Consider the following 25,726-nt stretch of genomic DNA (forward strand, 5'->3'; position numbering starts at 1 on the left):
TAGATGGAGATTGTCACATCCTTGCTGTAAATCATAATATCCTTCAATCCAACCATCCAAGAGTAGCCTTATCTTTTCTTCTTTTGGAGGAGGGAGAGTTTCCAAGAACTGTTTAGGGTCTTGGAATTCATTTGATTTAATTTGAACATCCACTAATTCAATTTCATTTTCCAATCTTTCAACCACTAAGCCAAGAAAACAATATTTATTCTCAGCTGTGAGTCACCTGGATTTCAAGCTAAGAAACAATGATGTTAAAAAACTCTAATCAATCTGAAATTTTGCTATCTCATAACTTAAAATCAATAACATTTCACTAGATAACGGATTTTCCACATACCCTATCATCGGTGATTACCATCAACGTTCTGAAAACTGGATTCTTTGGCAGTGAAGTCGAAGCTCAAGATCTTGAACATCGGAGTCATCAAGTAGATGATTTTAGCCTTCATATGTGTCTGACTATTGTCCACCATCAGCAATCAGATCTACAACTTGAATGATATTTCTTGGAGAATATCTGTCACCTCTTCCCCAGTGGAGTCACCACTATGTTAGTGCCTAAATCGACCTCAGGCTGAAGGAAGGCACGTCTAGGGTAACATCAAACCACGCTTAACCTGGTAGCTAGCCCTACCAGGTCGGGAGAGGGATCTCTCCTTGTCAATCTCAATTAGAATATGGAAACTAGGGCTTGAGATGACAAAAAATAAATGATGATTTTAGGCTAGGTATATTAGGTCAGAGGATTTGGTTTCATTTTGATGGTTGGTTGCTAGTTCAAATGAAGATGAAAGCTTTGGGTCCAGGAAATCAACTCAGATTTGTAGGAGATTCTGTGGCGCGAGGTAGGTAGGTGTTTTGGCACTCTGAATTGGGTATGATGGTAAGTCTAAGACCAGTGAGGAGTTGGAGAGGGCATGAAAAGTTCATGAGTCCTCTTCAAAAAGCAAAAATCATTAAAAACTAAATGTATCCTCAAGGTAGAGCACTGAATATCAATAGATTCCACCTATTTATCTTGATTCATTTAGTTATGAAGAAAGAAATGGGTGCTGGAACATATACACATAAGAGAAACTAAATAAAAAGGGAAGAAACAATGCTAAGATATATTGCCACAAAAATCCCACAAAATGCTGCAAAACCTAAGTTCATTTCCTTGCCAAACTGCAAAAGTGATTTACAATGAAGCTCAAAGCATGCACAAGAGTCCACCCTTTACAAATGAAAGAAAGTACATAATATAGGCATAAAACCACCTATAGCCAACAGGGGTCAAATCCATGAGTCAAGGAGTTGTTTCAACAACATCTAAACTAGGAACTAGAAAATAGGCAGTGGAACAACTTGCCTCTAAGACTATGGAAACTGATTCATTCAACCACAAACCACCTATAACTGATCTATCGACCCCCTCAAGTCATTTTTCATCAAATTTAGATCATATTACATCATTTACCATCACAGATTTACTAACGAGAAGAGAAAAAATCAACTGATAGTCAAACTGGGTGAAATTCTGAGTTTTTAGGCAAAATTGGCAAAACTTTGCCTGATGCACAGAGCCCTGAACTTGATGCGTAGCACCACCTCAAGGCTACTTTTGGAGGCCTTTCGCTTCACAAAATTAGGCACAAGATAGCTTGTTAGAAAGCTCTGCCTATCTAGTTTCTGGAACACTTTTAATTTTCTGATTTGGAGTTGATTTGCCCCTTCAAAAATCAATTCTCCCAAGACTGGTTCCTATGGGTCCAAAAAGTGGCAGAGAGCTAGGCATTGTTTAGATGTTTTTTCCCTTTATGTGATCCAGATCTCCTCCAAGTTTTATGAAACTTTCTAGGTTTCATTGTTTTTCCATGAGGAATCCAAAACTATAACCTATTTGGGAAAATACTGAGCAAACTCAATGCGCAGCGCTGCATCAGCTGAAAATTCCTGTGTTTTTAATTATGAAATTGTAAAATTACAAAAATTTCACAAAATTTCTTCAAATTTGGCAAGAGGCGAGCTTACTAACTGCTTTGCTAATCTAATGAAGCTTCAGACAAGATTTTAAGTTTATCTTGTTCTTTCTTGGCCCTCAAGGCTCTCTTTAACTTAGCTTTTTGTTATAGACATTTTTGGGCACTGCAACCCCAATCATACATGTCCATAAACGAAGGGCTCCTAAGTCCCTAAAAGTGTTCCTTTGCACCCTAAAGGAACAAGGTCAGCTGATTACATCAACTCCCAGAAGTTCTCCACAGAAAACTGCTAAGAACTGGTCAAAGCTAGACCATACAGACTGCCCGGTGCAGAAGGTGCAATGCATCTCACCTTCTCAGTGACAAGGGTGCGATGCATATTGGAAATCGATTCTGTAGGGTACAATGGGCGAGAGTAGACAAATGGCAACGATAGTTTTCAAGGTGGATTGTCATGGAATCTTCCAAAAAATTCTCCTGTGACACTTGCCTCTCTGAATTCGCCCAGGGATGAGTAAGAGATCATCAATCTCCAAGTGGAATCAAGAAATATCAGAGAGAGGACACTAATCAAAATCCCAGAAGCTAACTCGCCCCCTTGCAATCATCTACTTATGGATCCCTCATCCAGAGATCGTATCTTGTAAGGAAGTGCTATTGGTTTCTTGGTGGAATATCAGAGTGTTGGGTGATCTAAGCTTTTCATGAGGTGAAAAAGGGCTTCATGGTGGGAGGATGACACTGGGTCGGAACAATTGGTTGTAATCCTCTTTTCTATTCTTGATATTAATAAAGCTATTCGAGTTTTCCTCCACATTCTTGTATGTTTGATGATATATGCATTTGTGTGGTCAATATATATCTAGTGCTATATTTTTTATGATTGTAGATCTCTGTTCTTTGATAGTATTATGCTGCTTTGATTCCACAGCTGCTCCTTGAAGCTGGGTAGACAAAGGAAAATTGGCAAGGATCTCTCAGAAGGGAGAGGAAACAAGCAAGGAACCAAGCGCAAGACTGAGGTTGGTGTCCTTCATTCCCCTCTTATCTACTTCTCATAAAGGAAAGTGAAATTAGTTTTAGTTTGTTTGTTTCTAAGATAGCTACCAGTCTTAGTGGGACTAGTAGCTCCAAGTGGACACTAGATTTCCCAACAATACTTTTAGCCTTTTTACCCTTGTCTTGCAAATATTATTCTAATCTAAGTAATGATAAGCCATATGGCGCATCATTTTCTTTTCTTTTTTATATTTCTCAAGCATCTTCTCAAGGTAAATGTTCACCCTTTCCAACCATGATTCTCGGTCAACCTCAATTTCTTGCTCAAGGGATGTCATCTTGATTTTTCTTCTCTTTGCCACTTGCCTATTTTCTCTAATCATTTGGAGGTCTATAATAGTTTGCTTATCTTCTGGTTTCTTGTTTTCCTACTCAAGAAAGTTGATGATCCATTTGGCCCTCTCAAGGTCAAGTGATAAGGCTTGGATTTCAGCCTCCTTCTCTTTGATAATCATATCCTTGAGTTTTGATCTTTGAGAGCCCAAATTAGAGAATCCTCCTCAATCAAAACAAAATCCCTGTCTTGCCCTTCAGTAGGGCCCTCTTCATGTATCTGTTTCTTTCCTTTGTCTCTGCCCTGTACCTGTTTATGTGGAGAAGAAGGTAAAGCCCCTTTCACCCCTAGTGAAGATAGCATTTGCTTATGGTCCAGTGAAGAAAACGAGACCCCTTCCATCCCTAGTGGAGATAGTACTCATTTGGCAGTTGCAAAAAGCATCCTAGTGCCTCTTTCATAAGTAAAAAAATAGGAACACGAGCCTCTTGTATTTTACTTTCGGGCTCTTATTGTTGCCTGCAAGTTTTACCTTCCTCTTGAGGATCTAAAATTATTTGAGGCCCCTTGATGCATTCATGGGCAATGAAATTTTCCCATGACACTCCCAACTGAGTGAGCTGATGCAAGACAACAATTTTGATTATAGAAAAATGATAAATACTATTTAGTTGTTGTGGATATGGTTTTCTTTGTGCAATCGTTGTCATTCCCTCTATGTTTTTACATATGAAATAAGGAATGCTCATCATTTTGACCTTGGTGAAGTGCATAACTAATCTAATGTGGTAGGCATAAAGTCTAGAGAACCTACCCTCACATGTAAAGTATTTGATGATAAGCTTCATGAGTGGAACATAAAGATCCTCCAAGAATTTGAAAGGAAACACCCTGCTAAGTTTACCATGGTATTTGGCCTGGATATAAGGTTCATAATATTGTTTACTGATATTTTGCCTTTTGTTCCAGTTTTCCCCTACATATGGCATTCTTGTAGCTTCTGCAATGATAGTTTGTGAAAGAGTGAAATTGACCCTAGCAAGATGCACCACATTATTTTCCATGTTTATCAAAAACTGCCTTGCTAGCTCATGGTGATATTTAACCCTCTCAACCATTTCAGAAAACTCAAAACAAGACTGATATCTGAAACATGTGGTGGCTAGAGGGCAAGAAAGGAGTTCACTCGTGCTAATAAGTTCCTCCCTAATGATTTTTCCACCCTTGTGAGGTTTCCCAGACTGCAAATTTCTTTCCCTTGAGCTATCACTAAGTGTATCTTCTTCAAAACTTGATTCACTGCTTCTTTCCATGATGTTTGTTTTAATGATGCAATGTGATGATGATATGGTGGACAATGATAATGGGTGGGGACAAAGAAGATGAGTATGAAGATATTTTGTAGGGAACAATAACAATGAAGTGGAGTAGGGGAATGGAGGGAAAGATTTAGGAAACTAGGGTTTTGACTTATGAGGGACTTAGGGTTTAATGAAGGGAATTAGTTTCTTAGGGGAATAGGGAAAGGGAAAATGGAATTAATGTGTAGAGTAAGGGCAATGAAGTTTGGTAAAAGGGAAAAAAGATGTTGCTTTTGCAATGCAGTGAAATTTTGCAATGAGATGAAAACATATAAAGGCAAGCTAGGGTTTTGGTTTTAAGAAGAAAAACTCATGAAGAAAACATGAAGAAGACTAATTTCAGTTCAAGATTGATGAAAACTTACTTCTAGGAGTGAAATGCAGCATTTGGGAGAGTTTAGGATGAATTTGAGTGATTTTGGAACTTCCCTAGCCAATGCACAGCGCACTGGGCCCAATGTGTAGCGCCTGCTTGATGCACAATGCCTGTGTATTGTAACATTGGCAGAAATTGTTTGATGCATAGAGCTAGTCTGATGCGCAGCGCTAACCCTCTAATGTGTAGCACCAGGCAAACTTGCTGCAAAAACAAGGTTTTCTTTCTCCTTTGCTCAATTTCCCTTCAAATTGTGATTTTGGCTCTCCACTTGATGTTTTGCAGAATGAAATGAATAGCTAGCATGAATTCACTTTATATATGAAGCACTTTAATTTTTCCACATTGCAAACCCACTTTTATAAAGTCTTAGTCACTTTTTCTGAAAAACTCTATTTTTCATTTGAGGTTTGACTTTTTCTTGACCATTTGATGGACTGATGCATTAGTGCTTTTGTTTTTGCAGTAGCAGAAGTTGGCAAGGTTACCAGGAATAGCTGCTGAACTTATTACATATAGAAACACTTAAATTACATGAACTGTATACATAAAATGGAAAGACTTTGCTTTCACCTCAAAATAGAGTTCTAAGCTAAAAAAAATTTATTGGACATATCAAAAGTAAATTTATGATTTGATGAACCTATTAATCCTCCTAATGTGCCTGCTGACATTTTTATTCAATTGAGATTACCATGATGAAAAACCCTAATACCTAGTGAGACTAAACCCTAAAACTGATTTTTATAAATGAAATAAAACAGGATGACAGTAAATGACCTAAAAATTGTGGAAACAAGTCAATAGGTGAATGTCATGAGGGAAATTGACATGAAATCACTGCCATCAGTTGATCTATGACGTAATGGAATGCAACTGATCAAATGAGACACCTAATATGTGTGCAAAAGAGCAATTTGATCACTAATAGAAGTGTGAAGATACTGACACTAACACAACCTATGAAGGGAAAGGATCAAACTATGACTGGTAGGATGCCTTTATGCAAGAAAGACACTGAAGTTTGAGGACTTGATGAAAAAAGGCAAGGTGTTGTGTAAGGTTGGTAGGGAGGCTCCAAAATAGGCTAAGGCAAAATTTTGGATGGTGGTTGTAGCCGCTACAATAATATTCTTATATGAAATTTTCTTCTAGATGATCTCAGGTTGCTACTTGAAAATGATTATGCATGTTAATAACTATCCATTTTCTTAGTTCGTTTATCTATTACTCTGGTTTCACTAATTAACTAAGTGTCTATATTAATTAGAAAAAAAAACCAACCATCATCAATGTCCTTGCGGAATTTATCACATAATTATTAACCAGTTTCCTCTCTTTACTGGCTTTCTTCTGCTGAAAACAACTACAATAGATTTTTTGAAAACTAGTATTAGAATATACGTTTATCACTAGTTTTGAAAACCAACTATAACTAAAACAAATTTATCTGAATCGTAATGAGAGAGGAACCATATTCGCATCAAATCCTCATCGAATTCCACTATCAAGATAAATAAACTCAATGTATAAAGGGTAGGCTAATGTTTTGTGGCCTTTACAGGTTGCAACGTTTTCCTGTCCATGCGTAGGTCACTCTAACAAATACCAGGTTGGCCATTTTATTGGTCATGTCTGATTCTCTATTTTTTTAAATAGTCTTTTCAATTTCATGTTGCATAAATCTTTAAATCTACCAGTCGGCAGTGATGCCATTCAAACCACTTCTGAACCCATTTCACACCACAGTCTACTCAGTCATTAACAAGACATATATTTCCACACTCACTGCATTCCTACGAAGATGATAATTCACAATGTTTTGGAGGGAAATAAGGGACTTCAATGCTCAATTCCTAATATATAAAACAAAAACCGTGATTCGTAAAGGTTCTTGTCGAGACCGAAACTCCCACCATTTCAAGATTTCTAGCCAATTTTTGAGTAAGAAGGATCTTGGACAATATGAAGAGGTATTTATAATTGTATACTGATACTTGAAGGCCTCCTAATAGAAGGATATGATTATACACGACATTTCCCCTTTCAAGCAAGAAACATAAATCTATCTCCTTTTTTTCATAGCCGCCTCAAACCTCCCAAAGAATAAAACAAGTGCATTCTCGTTATGAACAATAACTTCCTATGAAAATAAAAAAAAATTGATTGAAGAACAACTCCAAACTGATTATCCACATCTTAAGGTTAGATGTTGGAGAACCATGATTTTCTAAGCAGAGGGGCCATTGATCAATCCTCAAGTTAGATTCAATTCAATGTAACATTGACTTTAGAGATTAAATAAACACAATTGGGGAAATCATCCTTAAAGGGAGACAAAGTGATTTGTATCTGAAGTCATAAAATGAAAGATACAAGTTGCCATGTTTTAATGTCAATAGTTAAAACAAGAATACTCGTAAACAAGAGGTCACCACAACATAGCTCTAACATTATTTTTATTTTATTTTTTATTTTTTAAATTTATCGAATTTGAACAAATCTAAAGGTTGTAAACGAACCAAGAAATCAAAATAAAACCATTCAAACTGAACCCGATCCAAAGGAGACCAAAATAAGCAACTATAGTTATCACGCTATAACATTAGACATGTTTGCCGAAGGTCCAAGCATAAAGATAAAATATGCAAACTAATAAGTCAAGAATTCCAAGGTAAAGTAACATCAAGGATAATAAAGGGATTTAAATGTAATAACTATTATGCTCTCTAGTAATGAAATTCTAATTCTTAGGAATCCTAATGAAATGAACAAAGCTCTGTGTTTCGAGGAAGCAAAAGATAAGAATTCCAATTCAATAGAATTTCATACCGAGGGAAATGGCATTTTGAATCTCTGCACACTTGGGAACAATGTTCTTTTTTAAAATCATCTCCATCTTCCTCAGATTCATGGAGAAAATACTCATTATACACTCCATTATTGAGCGACGAGGCCTTCTGAGGACCCACCTTAATGCACGATACGAACAACCATTGAAGCAACACGAACCAAATTCCAATATCAATGGCAACATGTATCAATATTTTCGATAGATATTAGCCCAAGAGAGAACCACCCATGCTGAAAAGATAATCCTTCCTCAAGTCAAAACCACCAAAATGAAGATCATTCCACATCAAGGCAACGCGAGTGCCTCTGCACTCTGCCAGGAAGAAATTAACTAGATCTAACGATCCCAATCTCTGTGTCGCCTCACCTGTAATGGTGAAAATATAATCCTTCCTCAAGCCAAAACCACCAAAATGAAGATCGTTCAACGTCAAGGTAGTGCAAGTGCCTCTGCGCTCTGCCTGGAAGAAATTAACTGGATCTAACGATCCCAATCTTTGTGTCGCCTCCCCTGTATAGAAAAGCTAGAAACATTTATGTGGGCACAAGGAGGTTAGGATAACCCTTCTCCCTCTGAATTTCCTTTTCAGAAATGAAGTATTTTTTAATTCTCAACATGAGTGTTTTCATGAAGCAGAAGGAAGCCAATCAGATTGGCACAAAGGAAACAATAATCCAAGGCTTTTCTGACGTGATGATGCTTCTAAAAGCTAAGATGTCTAGCTCACCAACCTCCACTTTCTTCTTATCGGTCACATATTGGGGCCAAGCTTGCTATTATGTGATGGTGTCTCGAAACTTCTTAACGGTTTCTTGTTGGAAGTGAACTCTAGCCTTCATGGAATCGGGGTACAATATCTTGGAACGTATCTCCAACTCGTTTTGAAGCATGAGACACATGTTTATGACTTTAATAGGACCACCAATGAAATTCTACATGTTCTGTTTATTCAGCTCCAAGTCTTCCATGGTGCCATTATGTCTCAAGTTCTCTAAGTACTCTTCTACCTCTTTGCGGACTTGGTTCTTAGGATTAGTTTTGGTGAGGGAATCGACAGATGATATCTAGTCTGTTGTCTTTTTTTTTTTGTGTAAATCAGATGTTTATATTATAGCACAAAATATAGTACAAAAAATCTGCGAAAGCAGATCGAGACGCAGTGACAGACTAGATAACAAAACACATCACCTGCTCAGAGAGTTCAAAAATAAACTGCTAAGTGCACACCGCGCAGGGTGGCTTGAACAAAACTGACGCCTAATTACTCGACACTATCGAAACATTACAGTATATGACATTAACAGTAATAGACAGAGGCCGAAACATGGAGAGAGACACCGGAAACAGTGAGAGGGATGACCCTAGATGAACTTGCCCATACGGCTGATGGTATCCAGACCAATCTCCCGAACGTGATTGTCCACTCTGGCTTGCAGGGTCTCGATTGGTTCGTTCTCCTGCACCTCAGTTGTGGCTTGCTGCGAAGTCGAGGGTGCTGGGTTCACCGTGTCCCTCAGGATCCTGATGAGCAGAGTTAGCTTTCTGTTGACTGTTTGAACGGCTTCATGCACAGTAGTGATTCGGCGGTCCAGTGAACTGTTGTAGTCGATGATCTTGGCCATTTGTGCCTCCGTCAGGTTCACCTCATTCACGATTTGCGGCTTCTCTTTCTCGATCGATTCCAGAGCTTTAGCGATGAGAGTTTTGGTACGCCAACTCTCTGCTTTTGTCCTAACAAACTGCGTAGCTCTCTTCGAGGGAGTACCCGGATCCCTCATCCAGTCCACTTCTTCCGCGATCTCCTCCTCCGTGCGCCCAACTTCCTCCTGTTTAGCCTTGGCTTCCAGCTCGGCTACTTTGCGTTTATTCTTACTTGCCGTGCGGGTTTCATACCCTCTTTTCGCATCTTGAAGGTCCTGGTTTGCAGCAGCGCACCGGCAACTCCCCGCGTCCATAACTAACTTTCTGAACTCCTCCCAACTGATGCAATTGCCGAAAGAGGATGCGGGCTTAGCAATAGAAAGACACACTGTGGAAAAAACAGGGTTTCTACCCTTTGATTTATAGTGTCTTCGCTTGTAAATCCTCCTGAGGCCTGTCTTAATCCGGGTGGTGGAGGGAGTACTGTTGTAATAAATTTGATTGATGTTCGCATAGGCCGAGCTGCTCCAGGTCGAATTAGTTCGAATGTGGCTGCTGATGATCCATGTGGAATTATGCCAAGTGTTCTGTACGTTTGGTATGTTGCTATGGTGCGTAGTGGTGGTTGATTCATCCCGATTGCCTGCAGGTCTGGCCTCCTTGTGCGAATCCTCGATCCAACCCGCTCCACTTGAGATCACCATAAATGTAGTTGATGCTTCCCCATACGGAACCATCCCAGGTGTCTCATTTTTGATACTGCTGATGCTGAGTGCTTTGTGGCGCGATCTGTTATGATCATTCCTCTGGCTGGCCTGCCGCCGCCAGGAAATCCACCGCCAAAAATGTCCTATCATCCCATTACCGTGGTTATAATTGCTGCCATAACCGGTGATTTCAAAATTCCGGTCACTTAACCCAAAACCGTCGCCGGCTAGGTTTGATCGGCTTGGAATAAATCCTTCTCTGCCAGCTGTGCACATGTCCCTTTGAGGATTGGGCAGTCCACCTCCTGCCAACAGCTGTCCAAAATTATGTCCTGGTTGTCTGCACCATGGTTTGCCAAATGGTCTGCCAACCCGTTCGCTTTTCTTCTGACTGTTTGGAACACCAAGCCTCTCATTTCTGCAATTAGCTCCGCTATATTCTCAGTCGCCTTAGCCAACCTCCAATGTTTGGTGGCTTTACTGGCTCTCGTTCCTGCTTGTAATCGTTTGGCCGCCGTGATAGCTAGGGATGAATCCCCTTCAACGATAACATTGCCTTGTCGAATTGTCCTTAGAATTTTCAAACCTTGTTCGAGCGCAGCAAACTCTGCTTCATTGTTTGTGCTCTCACCAAGCGCCCTACAGTAGATGTGAACAATTTCACCATCCTGATTGCGAATTATGCCTCTGATACCTGTTGTGCCTGGGTTGCCCCTCGAAGCCCCGTCGAAATTCAATTTTAGGCCTCCCTCCGGCGGGCATTGCCATCTAAGGATTTGCGATGAAGGTTGTGACCTGTTTCCCCCAATCGGTGGATTGCTGGATGACTCCAAGTGAAAGCTCTTCAGGATGCGTAAGTCCTGAGCCGTTGGTTTTTCATTCGGTACTTCTTTGCATTTTGTTTGTATGAGCTGTTTGATGTTAATTGTGATTGAGTCTTTGGCAAACTCTATGTTTCTAATTTCCTCCTGAAAAATCCTTCGATTACGCTCTTTCCAGATCGTCCAAGCGATAAAACCAGGGACACATTTCCATATGCTTTCAACTCTTCGAATGCGAGAGAAGTTTTTCCTCCAGTTGATGATGGTTCCCTGAATGGAGTCTCTGTCCCGATCAGAAGCACCTAGAATTCCTTCCATCCATTGCCAAAGCTGGTTAGCCCACTCACAAGAATTAAAAAGGTGATTCATTGTTTCCGCTGCAACCATGCACATAGGGCATCTTGAGGGTCCCCTGAACCCTTTTTTTAGGAGGTTTTCCCATGTTAGAGTTTTCTTTTGCATAAGAAGCCATAAGAAGGTTCTGATCTTCGGCCATTGAAGGCTATCCCAAACTTTGTCGGACCAGGGTACTGTTTCAGGCTGCTCTTCCCTCTCTATTATACTCCTGGCTTCTTTCAGGGAGAAATCTCCGTTGCCTGTCGGGCCCCATCTAAGCTTATCATTCTCTTCGGAAATTCGAATTTTCCTTTTGAGGAGTTGCTGATTTAAAGCTTGAATGATGTCCTGAATGTTTTCGTTGTTGCTTGAGTTAAAGACTGTCCATTTCCTCCAATCCGGGTCTTCACTAATTGGGTTCCAGTATTGATTGACTCTGAATTTGCCCTCATTTTGATTGTTTTGCTTCAAGAGTGCTAGATGTGGGGTGTCCAATTTGGGGGATTGTTGCCAGGCATCCTCCCAGAAAAGTGCCTGATTGCCATTTCGTATCTCCCAGAAACTATGTTCCTGAACTATGCCTCTGTTGTTTTTGGCATGGTTCCATATTGGCGAGCCGTTGGGAGCGTCCTGCATTCTTATGAGGTCTAGATTGGTACCATTTGGCATATACTTTTCCTTCCAATGATTGGCCCAAGGAAGGCTTGTGTCGGTGACCCATTTCCACCATATTTTGGCTCCACAGATTCTATTTACCACTGAGGGATCAACCAAATTTAGTCCCCCCCTGTCCTTAGGTTTACACAGTTTCTGCCAAGCAACCAAAGACCATTTTTTCTTTTCACTGTTTCCACTCCACAGAAATGATCGTTGGATGATTCTCATTTGATTTAAGATTCCTTTTGGAGCAGGAAGAATAGATAACAGATAATGAGGGATGGCCTGCAGGACAGCTTTGGTTAGTATAAGTCTACCTGCGAAATTTAGAGTCCTGTTTGTCCAATGTTTGCACTTCCTTTCCATGCTGGCCAAAACTTTCTCCCAATGAACCTTTTGCCAAGGTTTGAGAGTAAGAGGGGCACCAAGATATCTCGAAGGTAAGGATCCAATTTTAAACCCCAGAAGCCGAGACAGATGAGATTGGATAGCCTGATGAGTATTGAAGAAGAAAATTGTAGACTTGGAGAAATTGATCTCCATTCCCGAAGCTCTGCTGAACAGATTGAGAATATCCCTGTAAGCTAAAGCTTCTTTTACTGTGGGAGTACCATGTAACATGGTGTCATCCACAAATTGTTGATGAGTTGTGGCTGGAATGGATCTGATGGGTTGCAGACCTCGAATTTGACCCTCTGCTTTTTTCTTGGCTATTATTCTACTTAGGCCTTCCATTAGAATGACAAACAAGAAAGGGGACAGGGGATCACCCTGTCTGATGCCTCTTGAGGGGCTGAAGGGGGCAGATGGGGCGCCATTCACAAGGATGGAATATCTAGGGGATTTTATGAGGGCTAAAACCCATTTGATCCATTGCCTGCTGAATCCAAAAGCCTCTAGAACAGCTTCCAGGTACCTCCAACTTACTTTGTCATAAGCTTTAGATAGATCTAATTGCATAAGCATTCCGGCTTCTTTCCGCGAATGAAGTGAATGAATCATCTCCTGTGCCAGCAGAATGTTGTCTAGAATTTGCCTTCCTTCAACGTAGCCCGATTGCTCCTGCGAAATTATGCCAGGGAGGACCGACTTTAGCCTATTGGCTATGACCTTCGAGATGATCTTGTAGATGACATTACAAAGGGCTATGGGCCTGAATTTCTCTGGTTTGTTAGCTTCCTCCACTTTGGGTATAAGAGCAATGAAGGTGGAGTTTAGAGACTTTAGGATAGTTTTGGAGCGTCTTGAGTCTTCCACGATTTCCCATATGTCTTGCTTTACAATGTGCCAGCATGCTTTATAGAAATTGATAGTAAAACCATCCGGTCCTGGAGCTTTGTCATTGGGCATACTTCTTACTGCCTCCTCCACTTCTTCCATGGTGATTACTCTTCTTAGGGCCCAGTTCTGATCCTCTGTGATGGATTTAGGTATGACATTGGTAATTTCTTTGATAGCTTCCTCTCTGTTGATCCCTGGTTCTTGTGCTATGAAGCTGAAGTGATCCGATAGTGAAGCAGATATCTCGTTATGATTTCTAAGGAGTTCTCCCTCACTGTTTTTTAATTCTAAGATTTTGTTGGCACTTCTATAATCCATGGCTGATCTGTGGAAGAACTTAGTATTTTGCTCCCCTTCCTTCAACCATAGAATTCTTGATTTCTGCCTCCATAAGGATTCTTCCTGCTTGCATCTGTTGTGCCATTGCTGGGTAAGCTCTTTTTCTTGCTCAAGGGTTTCTTCGTTTCTGCAGCCTGCCGCACCATCCTTTTGAATTTGTTCCAGCTTATTTTCGATGGTGATCTTCTCCTGAAAGATATTTCCAAATACTGTTTTGTTCCAATCTTTTAACCTCATTTTGATGTTTTTTAGTTTCTTTTGAAGATTGAACATTTTGGATCCTGTTTCATCTAAAGGTTCTGACCACCATTTTTCCACCATGGAGAGAAAGCTGGGGTGTTCTATCCAGAACTTTTCGAACCTGAAGGGTTTATTCCTGGGGGTGCCCTGAAGCTCGACAGTTAGTGAGATCGGCCAGTGGTCCGACCCTCCACTTGGGAGGATGTTCGATTCAACTGCTGTTCCATCTAAAATTATGCTTTCCGAAACTAAGAAACGATCCAGTCTGGATGCTATTAATCTTTCACCCCCCCTTCTGTTGTTCCAGGTAAATTTACCACTTTTAGGGAATACATCTACCATTCTGGCATTGTCAATGAAACTAATGAATGCCTCCGCATCCCTGTTTAGTTTTCTGAGGCCTCCTTTTTTCTCCAGGAGGGATGTGATCATATTGAAATCTCCCCCCAAAATGTAATTAGCATCAGGGTGCCTTTCTATAAGTTTGGATAACGAATCTAGGAAACTTATCTTATCTTCTAATTTCTGAGGGCTATATACATTGATGCAAAGGAAAGATTGAGAGTTACCTGTTGGTTGAAATTCCAGTGCTATGTAGTTTTTGCTTGCCTCAGCTGTTAGAATCTGGTACTTCCTTGTGTCCCAAAATGTAGCTAAACCTCCTTCTCGCCCCTGGCTATCGATCTCTAGGACTTCAAAACTCCTTCCCACCTTGTTTCGTAGGCTGTCTATGATGACACTGTTACATTTGGTTTCTTGTAGAAACAACATATCCGGGTTGTATTTCTGCATCTGCCACTTCAGAATTCTCTGTTTAGTCTGGCTGTTGATCCCCCTAGCGTTCCATGATACAATCTTCATAGTTAAACGATTGGTTGGAAGGACGGAAAATCACTTAGCTGCTTTATTTTACCTGCGTTAAGCAGCATCTCACCAATCTCCTGCAATTGTTCTCCGCTTGACTTGCAGCCTCTACGGCGTTTATGCCTTGAACCGGAGGTTTTTCCCAGGAGTGCTTTATAATGTGGGCTGCTTCCTTTGAATATGCCTAACTTTCTCTTCTGTTTTTCTATTTCTGCATTCTGCCGTGCTAAGAAGAGATCATTGACCTTTTTTATTTCTTCCTCCGGTACTGCTTCAATCCCTGTTGCTCTCCAGCTTTCTACAATCGCTGTTAGGTCCATTCCTTCCATAGCTAGGATTTCTTCCAGCTCCAGGTCCTCACTCCCCGCCTCACTGGTTAACATTTCTGTTTCTTCTTCCGTGTCGGCTGTTCTTTCCTGCATGTGGATCTCATTATTAAATTCTCCTTCCGCAGTTCCTTTTCTTGCTGGTTCTTCCTGTTCTTCTTGCCCTGCCTCCACATTAGGTATGTTTTGCTTGTCCTCCGAATCGGTCTCAAGATCTAGGATCTCAAAGGGGTTACTGAAGTAGTTTCTTTCTGTACTACCTTTATTAGATCTTCTTCTGTTGGCTCGCTGCCTGTTCTTTGGTCTGGTGAAATTGTTCTTGTCTTTGTTGTTTTGTATTTTCTCATCTTCTACCTCCTTTCTATTCAGTGGACAGTCCCTTATCAGATGCCCATGCTCGTGGCATTTACGACACCTGAACGGTATTTGCTCATAGTCTAAGGCTTGAAAGTATTCCTCATCCCTGTACTCTAGCCATAAACCTTCATGTAATGCGCCGGACACATCCAGTTCCACGCAGATTCTAGCGTATGAAGTGTATCTTTTCTGCATGGTGGCCTCCGATGCCTTAACAAAGGTGCCCAGCTTATCACCTATCTGCTTTAAGGCATTCAATCCCCAATAGTCTATTGGGAGAGAGAATAATCTGATCCAGACCGGGACTTGAGTGAAAGACTCCTTTTCCGGGACAAAGTTTGGCTTCCAGGGTCTCATATACAAGCCTGCTGCTGCTAGGAAGTAAGGGCCACCTTCGAATACTCTGTCTTTATCTTCTAGACTTGTAAAGACTACTGTGAAAAATCCTTTAGCCCCCAGGTGCAACTGCACATCCCCTTTCGGCTTCCACTGCTGTCTTATCCATTGGCACAGAGTCCTTTCAGACGGCCAAACTCCCATAAATTTACAAATGATGGCATGTTCAGCCATGTGCTCCCTGTAAGCCTGGATTTCAGGGTCAATGATTACTACCCTTAGGTTGTCTGTTTTCTTGGGCTTACAGGCATTACTAGTCATGGAGGTCTTGTTGGGGTTCGCGCTAGTTCCCCCTTCCTTCTCCGGTTGTTCCTCGTTGTTGTTTTTTGTCTCTTTGTCTTCTTCTGGTCGTTCCTCCTCGTTTCCTGAGGGTTGAAACTTTGCGGCCGTTTTGTCTTTTGTGTTTACTCGGTTCTGCTTCTCTGTGTTCCTGACTTCTGAGGGAATGTCTGTCTTGTCAGGCATTATTGGTGTCTTTTCCTTGTTTTTTCTGCTGTTCTGCATCTTGCTGTTCATTCCATCTATTTTGACTCCCTCTTTCATTTTCTGTTGCTGCTTCTGCATGACAATCTGCTTAAAAGTTGGGGTCCCACTGGACCCCTCTGCTCCCATCCAATCCGACAGCACTTGCCCCTTTCGAAACAGTGCTACCAATCTAACTCTGTGTTGTTCCAGCACTGTCTCAAATGCTGGACCGCATAAACCCTAGCTCGATATCTAGTTTGTTGTCACCAAGACATCCAAAATACTATAAAACCATGCAAATGAGGCTTGAATTCTACCAATGAAGGAGGCTAATTGTTTATTGTTCTGAATTAGCATTTGAACCTTCTTTCTCAAGCTCTACCTATGGCTTCTTTTTCTTCACTAAGTCCAACGAGTCCCCTTTGTAATGCATTGTCCACTCTTGCACATAGGAAGTTGTATCTTGTATGTTTTTGGGAGTTTTAAAAAAAATATTTCTTTGCTATTGTAAACCATGAAAACGAGCAACTGCTTTATGTACAGTGACAAACTTGTCATAAAGCTTCCACATGCTTTCTCCAAGTGTTGATACTTCAACGAGTATTGCTAGTATCATCTCCTCCAATACGGAAATTGCATTATGTGTTACTTCTTAGATTTATTCTACACATTTCTTGGAAACCTACAAGTTTTGTTCTAGTTTCTCATTCTTGGTCATCAAATACTGAACATTTGATCTTACTCCTCTTGCATAGGCCAAGTTGGCTTCCGTAATTCCATTTCAATACTTCCTAGTGTCCAACACTATGAACATTTCTCTAATGAATACAAGTGATGCGTGATAATCAGGAAAGTTCTTTTTCCATGCTTGTACAATCCTCTTTTGGAACTCATCGAATGATATATTTTACACATCCAATACCAGATCATCACCTAGGAGAACAACATCTCCTTACTTTCTCCAAGATGGATCTGTTGCTATAGATCGTGGAGGCTGATGGATGACCTATGGTGCTCTCGACATTAGGTCAACATCTTCACGTTGCAACTTCTATTCCATCTCCATGTCTCCCACCTTGATTAATTTCTCAATCTGTTGAGAAAGCTCTTGATCCTACATCAATTCACCTTCCTCCTCAGTTGTTGGTTATTCTTGTTGCTTGTAACACCCTCCTCCCAAATCTACCTAAGAAACAAGCGAGTCAGGGTAAACATGTGACGGGAGTCTACTATGATATGATTCAACCTCCTAGGTAACCTTAATGAAATGGAATCAATGGAAACACAACACGCACACCTCCCTCAAGCACCTAAGGACCCCACAAGAACTAATCCACCACTCTAGATGCCCAACCCTTGAGTTAACCTAGAATTTAAAAGAATTATACCTGAAGTCACTCCCATGATAAGGCATCCATGTGACTATAGCCCTATAGCCACTCTCACAGTATTTCCTACCAGAGACCCAAATTGTTAGTTCTATGTTAGCGACTCTAGGATTTGAGCCACATTTTTCAACCCTAGAGCCCAGGTCACTGCCCATAACTGAAGCATCTATTAAAATCAGTAAAATAACATGGAAATGGAAGTACTAAAGAAAATTTAAAGACCTTGACTGGACCCTTACTAGCCATGACATGCATTTTGATAAACACTTTGTAAATATGCAAGCTATAGGTGTAAATAATAGGTATAAGCATAGGGGTCTCATACTTATCTGAGATTTTCTATGAAGCATTTTCTCCTTATCGCATTAGCTTCCATTTCATCCAGTAGGTCATCGATACATTGATAATTCATTTACAGGTAAAAACATCATGAGAGCCATACATAGATGCTGTCATAAAACATATAGATAACCAAAATCATAGGGACAAAAATATCAAGGAAATCGCAATCATATACACCACATATAATCCATCATAATACTCATAATGATACATGGAGAAATAACCTCTTATTGATGAAGTACAAACCAAACCCAAGATGGGACTCCGACATTCCACCTAACTGTAGAATGGTCAAGCCAACTATCTCTTCATTCATTCACCCCCATGCCATATTGGAATCATGAATGTGGGATTTCATAGAACACATCAATAAAAACTCATCCAGGGCTTCCAGAGGACATCCATCTCAACCCATCAAACCATAATTCCACCACCTGGTCGGACATCACCAAAACCATCCATATATTGGTCTCCATCCATGCCTTCCATGTCTTTGAGAGCATTTATTCCAACTAAGGCTTCCAGGACTAGTAACTCAACGCACAACTTATTTTGGGCTTCCAGAGCATTTATCCAACCAGGGCTTCTAAGACTGCTAACTCAACCCGCAACTTTTCTTGGGCTGCCAGGGAATTTTCCCAACTAGGGCTTCCAAGACTACTAACTCAACCCACCTAAGGCTTCCCGAGTGTTTTTCCAATCAAGGCATCTAGGACTACTAACTCAATTGAAGATGTTATAGGGCTTCTAGGACCATTAACTCAACCCAAGTTTTTACAAGGCTTCCAGAGAAATTGTCCAACCAAGGCTTCCAAGAACTAATAACTCAACCCAAGGTAAGGAAACATGAGAACCAACCAAAACAAAACAAGGAAGTAAACCCATAATAACCATGGCTATCCAAGAAATGGTAAGGATTGGAAAATCCACTCTCAATCTGAGAAATCCTTCATACGAGTGACAAATCACAACCAACAAACCACATACATGTGCCATGCATGCAAAAAATAGTGAGGAAAACATACATGCAGCTCGATACCTAAAAGAAAAACCCGTTGTAACTGCTGATATTTATGAACTCTTGCGCTTTCCTGCTCGTATTTTTCTTTCTTGCTACAAAAATCCAAGTATGCCACACCCTCCAATAGTGATCCAAGAAAAATCTAAGTGTCCAAGAGTATGAGAGAGAGAGAGAATAATGAGATAGCTCCAAAACTGAACTGTCAAGTCTTTCCACTGATTGTTAGAAGCCCTTTTACTAATGAAGCCTATATTTTCTTTATTTTCCTTCATTTTCCTCCTCACATGAAACCTGTGACCTTTCACCTTCCTTTTCTCCTAATTTCCATTATTTTCGTAAATAAAATTCCAATTAATGCCTCATGCCTTTCCAAAACTTTTTCCATTGGCTTTGCCAATTTCCTTTATCCATAATAAACCGAATCAACACCCACTAGGTGTTTCCCCACCATTCAGCTTGGAATATGTGTCCCATCATCTGTGGCCTTATATATATTTACATGGAATTTTAGCTATATTTGTTACAGAAACCTCATCCTCGGTGTTCAATAACACATATAACCAAAAACACCACTGAAAACAAAACGTACCGCCCATGCAACTTTATAACATAGCTCGTTGCAGTATTTAAAATGACCACTGTTGAAACATGACAAACATACAATTTAATGGAGCTTTATAACACATCCCATTATGATATTTACAATAACCACATATACACATACACATTCGATTCAACCAACAAATAACCATGTTGTCTATGGAGCTTTATAAATCCATCTCGATACGGTATTTACAATAATACACACATATACACATATGCACATTTTCTCAACCAGCAAATAAAAGGATATCATTCCTACATCCACAACAAGGGAATCCAGAGCTTCACACCTCCACTGTCAAATTAATACCAGGATTCACCTACTACCCAAGAAGTCCAAAATCAGCATCCATAGTCAAAGCTGCATCTAATTTATAGTGCTATAATCCCACACCACTTGTCATCTCAGTGAACAATTACCAGCTCATTGTTTCAGGGTACACTCCTGTTAGGACCCTACATTGTCCCTTTTTGACCATATATTTTTCTATTATGTCATCCTTTTCCAACATATGTTTAAAGTCCATGCTCTTAATTTAATCCATTTTTCCAAAGGTATACAATATTTCTTTTCATTACCATACGTCTAATTTATTTTACATATAATTGCATTACCTTCATAGTTAATCATTGAATCGGATAGTTGTTGAAACAGTTATCATTGCAGTCTACGTTGCTGAAATAGCTCGGAAACTATAGAATTATCATTACAGGTTATGTTGCTATAATATTTAGAACAATGTGCAAATCCTGTTGCTGAAACAACCGTGATTTGCATTCTAGATTCGACAACAATAGAAGAAGATCATCGAAGGACCTGCTACACTGGCTGTAATGACCACATTCCAAAGTCAGGATTACCATAACCATTGTAACAACATTTTGTTAATGGGAAAACTGATTACCCTATTTTGGTATATTGGGTTAAAGATAGGACTTACAATGTAATCAATTGTAATAGATGTCTCCTCTTTAAAAAGAGGAGACATCTACATTAGAGGGGGATGGATAGACTGTGGGAAGGTTTAGCTGAAGGGAAAGAATTGGAATATTTTTGTAACATGACATATTGATGGAAGAATAAAATAGTGTTCTGAACATTTCTTTCTAGTTCCTGTTTCCTAGGGAATCTTGTGAGAAGGATAGGACCCACCTTCATCACAAGATTCACCCATTACATTTATGCAGTGTGTTAAGTGTGTTTTCTATCCATACCTTGTTAAAGTTCTGTTTACTGAATGTTGCTTATGCGTTATTGCTAAACTTTGTTTTTCGAATTGATTGCTGCATTACTTTCTTAAACTCATTTACAGTTAATCCATGAGTGCTTTATTGGCAATTAAGTTTACAGAGTGATTTGGAAAGAATAGTAATCATAAACAGGTGTTAAAGATTCCTGCTTGGGGAATAGGGTCTTGTTCTTTGTTACAACATAGCTAGTTCTTTCCTTTGCAGATTGACTCCTTTTATTAGATTGCACTTTTTAATGAAATCAATCATTCTTTGATAATTGTCTATGATAGATTGTTTTTGCTGTAACTTAGAGTAGAGCTTCATTTTGCTTAGAGCAAGGTGTGACTAGTATACTTCTTACTACAACTTTTATTATTTTCGAGATTGAGCACATACAATGTGTAGTTTCCTTTGAAATAAACAGACTTCCCTGGGTTGACAATTTATGTAGTGCTTAGTTGTTTGAATTAATAAACAATTAAAGTGACCAACATTTTGACACTTTTGCTGGGGAAGGCAATTGTAGATCTCAAAAGCATTAACGTTTTTCTTTTAGATATGCAGAATGAATGAGAGGACACAAGAAAAATAACCATACAGGTGGCAAAGGTAAAGGAGGAGGAAGAAAGACCTTTATTGTTGATATCATATCAAAGGCTGAAACTTCTCATAGGCTGAGCTCTCGGAAGCCCAAGCCTTAGCTCTCCCTCGAAACAAACTATGAAACAGAGGAAGTTGTGGGTCCTAAAAAAGTTGAGGAAACAGTATAAGAAATTGATAAACCAACAGAAGATTTTAAGGAGACAGTTGAGGACATTGAGGAACCAATTGAAGACATTGAGGAGCCAATCGAGGAAATTCAGGAACCAATTAAAGACATTGAGGAGCTAACAGAAAACACTGAAGACAGAGCAAGTGCAGCAGGAGAACAACCAATGGAAGAGAATAATGAAGGATTTTATAATGGAAGATAGGTAGAACCTGAAGGAAGAGTTGATAATTCTTTCTATACCATGGGATTTCCTATTTGTGAGTTTCCGAGAGGAGCAAATCCTATGAAGAATATCCCACTCTCAGCCTTACCTAACTTCCATGGTTTATCTTCTGAAGATATTGATGAGTTTATTTTTGAGTCTGATATATTGTGTCGAAGTTATGATTATGTTATTAATGCTCAGAAATTGAAGCTATTTCAAGCAACACTAAAAGGAAATGCACTGAGATGGTTTATGAGTCTGGTAGGTCATGTAATCACAACATGAGAATAGATGAAATAGAAGTTTCTGACCAAATATCAGGACTACTACCGGACAAGAGAAAAAAGGGAGGAATCATTTAAGATGGTGCAAAAGGAGGATGAGAATCTGGAGGACTTTGTGGAAAGGCTGCAATATAACCTACAAAGATCCAATCACCCCAATGTAATTAAATATATTCTTAAAACAATATTATTGAAAGGGGTGAGGGATCATTGTCTAGACATGTTAAACATGCTTGGTAAAGGGGACATATCTAAAGAATCATATGATGAAATTGTTAACCTCTGCAAAATATGTTCAAGAGGAGTTTCAAGGAACAGATCAAATAGCAAGGATAATACATATTCAAGAGTTCAAAAATCAGCCAATGGAGGAGCAACAAGAGCTGAAATAGATAATTTACTTGAGGAATTTAAAACTGAAATGTTAAGTTCTTTTTCTTCACAGATTGACACCTTGCATGCTAAGAAGAAACAGGAAGAAGTAGAAGCTGCTTTGGCCATTTTTTTTTCTAAATGCAGAGAAAAACATCCAGTAAGGGAGTTCTTGTTGGACAAAGTAACAATTTGTACGATTTGTGAGAAGGATCATGAAACACAACAATGCCTTTCTTTACCAGGAATAAAGGCAACATTTCAACCAACTGAAGGAGAAGCTGAAGCAGTTTATCTGCTGACACAGAGAAGGCAATGGAAACCATGAGGACAAGGTATGAACTCTAATATGCAATTTTCTAATCATTGGAACAATTACCCTTCTTTTAATCAAGAAAAATTACTCTGCCTTTAACTAGATGCAATACCCACCCTTCAATCAAATGATTTTCCCACCCATGCAACAACCAAACCCTCCCTTTGTAGATCCAACAATGTGGACTTCTCGGCCCCCACAATAGCAATCTTATTTTAATCAATGGAATCCAAATTGTAGGGGTCAACAACTCCCATTTCCAAAAAAAATTCCTCAGTTTCAGCAACCATTCCTACCATCAGGAGCTCCACCTAATAATCAAACAATGAGAACCCAACTACTGGTTCAACCGAACCCTAACCCCAATAATAAAGCAATACAAGTTATTGATATTTAGAACTAGCCTATGTAGTGCAATTATATCCACTTACGATCTGGGAAAATATTTGAACCTATTATTGATGACATTACGTCTTCTGATTCTGATAAGGAAGAGACTGAGAAAAATAATTATCGTAAGGAGGAACAACCACCCTCTAACAAAGGTGCTGAAACTATTGAACCACCATTCCCTGAGCGTTTATCCTTGACTAAAATGCCTGAGCCCCCTACTTTTAACCTTTTGAAGGAATTATAGAATATTTATGTTAAAATTCCATTTTTACAAGAATTAAGAGATGTATCAATCTATTCCAGAACTATGAGGGATATTTGTATCAAGAAACCTGGTAGGAAAGCTAAAGATCCCCTTATAGTTCTTGTTATGGGTGATCTATCAGCCTTAATGACCAGAAAGGCTCCCCCTGTTAAATATGGTGACCCTAGACATCCTACTGTTACAATTCAGATTGGAAAGACTATCATCTCGTGAGTTCTAGTAGATTAAGGTGCTGCTGGTGAGCTCCAATATTGTAGCAATAATGCTACAACTCCTGGGGCTTCCTGTCTCTTAATTTTATCAACCCGGTAGTTCGTACAAACTTGGAAGCGACGGTGCTGTATGCACAAGTACTAGCCCTTGTCGCAGCTGTCACTTGGTCAGCTGGCACAAGTCCGCTAGGGCTTAAGCCAACTTCTATAGGCTCACAGAAGAAGCTTTATCAATGATGGATGAAAGCTAACTCAAAGGAAGGCTACGCTGCTTGACAAACTGAATCAAAAGCATGTAAATCCATGAAACCCTAATTTAACTAGTCTATCTTCTATAATGCAAAGAATGTGGATGCAACTCCTATGAATGCTGTCATTACCTCTAACAAGTGTAAATGCATGGGTCTAAGCTACTTGCATCATGAGAAATGTGTTTTTGTGTTTTTCCTTTAGGTGTGTGGAATGAGTGTGAACTTGGCCTAATTAGGGTTTGATTGTGCAGGTGGGATGGAGAAGGAAGGAAAGTGTGGGACAGGTTGGGGAGGCTAGGAGAGGTTCCTAAGGATCCTTAGCACCCATCCACAGAGGTTCCTCACGTTCAGAAGCTTGGCAACGAAGTGAATGGCCTCCTACAGGAAGGCTGCAGGGGATCCTACAGGATACTTTGTTTTCTACAGGATGGCTGTGCACGTCTACAGGATGGTTGGCCGTGGAGGTTTTTAGGAGTTGATGGAGTGTTGGAGTGGTGTGGGAGGCTAAGGGAGATGGAGATGGACCTAATGATGTCTTAGGAAATGGCAAGTCAGACAAAGGAAGGGTGCATGCAATGGGTTGATGTTTTGGAAGGGTGGAATCAACGAGAGTGAAGGAGATGGAGCTGTACGTGAAATGAGAGAGTTGGAGGGCACGTGAGTGAGATAGAGGGTGAATAGAACTTGCAGGTGGATGAAGAAAACGACGAAGGAAATCGCTTGAGCAAAAGCAGTGTAAATAAAACAAATGACCTGTGCATGAAAACAAGGAATTCATTAACCTATTATGCCATGAAACCTATAAATCCAAAATGGAAACCAAGCAATAAAACTAATGCGTGAGAGTGCAGTATGGATCAATGTCGAGAATGTATGAATAAATCCTTAATGAAAAACGTTCATGTGGCAACTTGCGTGGAGATGAAACGACTGCTGTTCTTTTTGGTGGTTGATCATGGTCTACACCCCAATCCCAAACAGTGAGATGGCAGTGAGCCTTTACAACCTGTTTTTGTTGGAGCTCCAAGAGATTTATTCTACCAACCTATCAAACTTGAATACTGAAAGCAAAGCATCATACCAGTCCTATCTATGCTAATGAAAACAATTAAACTAACAAGCTGGAAATCCGAATTGCATAGGAAACTAAACAAACTCAAGTGCTGGACCTAATTGTAAATGCATTACAACACTGAGGAGGTCTATGGCTCTCAGGTTGGGCCCTAACCTCAGAGCTATAGCTCCTTGAGAAAACTCAGAACTAACTCAAAAGTGGCCTTCTTTATTCATAATCTGATAACATGCAAATTGGCTTACAAAAGAGAACGAAACTTGAGCTGTGCTCCAAAATTACAATAGTGATACGAGAGTTTCAACAACCTAACCAAGGCTAAGGCCTCTATACTTATACAAAACGATGATCCAACAAGTATCCATGAATCTAGGAGCTCGGCTGTTTAATCTAGAGTTTAACTGCTGATCTTGTAGGATGGTCATAAATGCTGTTTCCTGTAGAGCAGTTTTGAACTGCTGTTCCTGTAGAACAGCTGGCCGTGTATTAAGCTCGGAGGGAGGATGGAGTGGGGCTCGGAGTTCTTGGTGAGGATCACGAGGAATGTCCCCCAAGACTGTGGACAACCTCTCCTTACGTCAGCAGTGCCAACTCGTTGTCTCCTTGCCACCTTTTCGTTGTCTTTTGCTCCCTTTTAATGCCAAAACCTGGAATCACAATGCATTAGCTACGTAGA

The sequence above is a fragment of the Pinus tabuliformis genome, chromosome 2_2 (assembly GCF_031772625.1).
Source record: "Pinus tabuliformis cultivar Carrire ecotype Pingquan chromosome 2_2, CPIR1, whole genome shotgun sequence".
NCBI lineage: Eukaryota > Viridiplantae > Streptophyta > Pinopsida > Pinales > Pinaceae > Pinus > Pinus tabuliformis.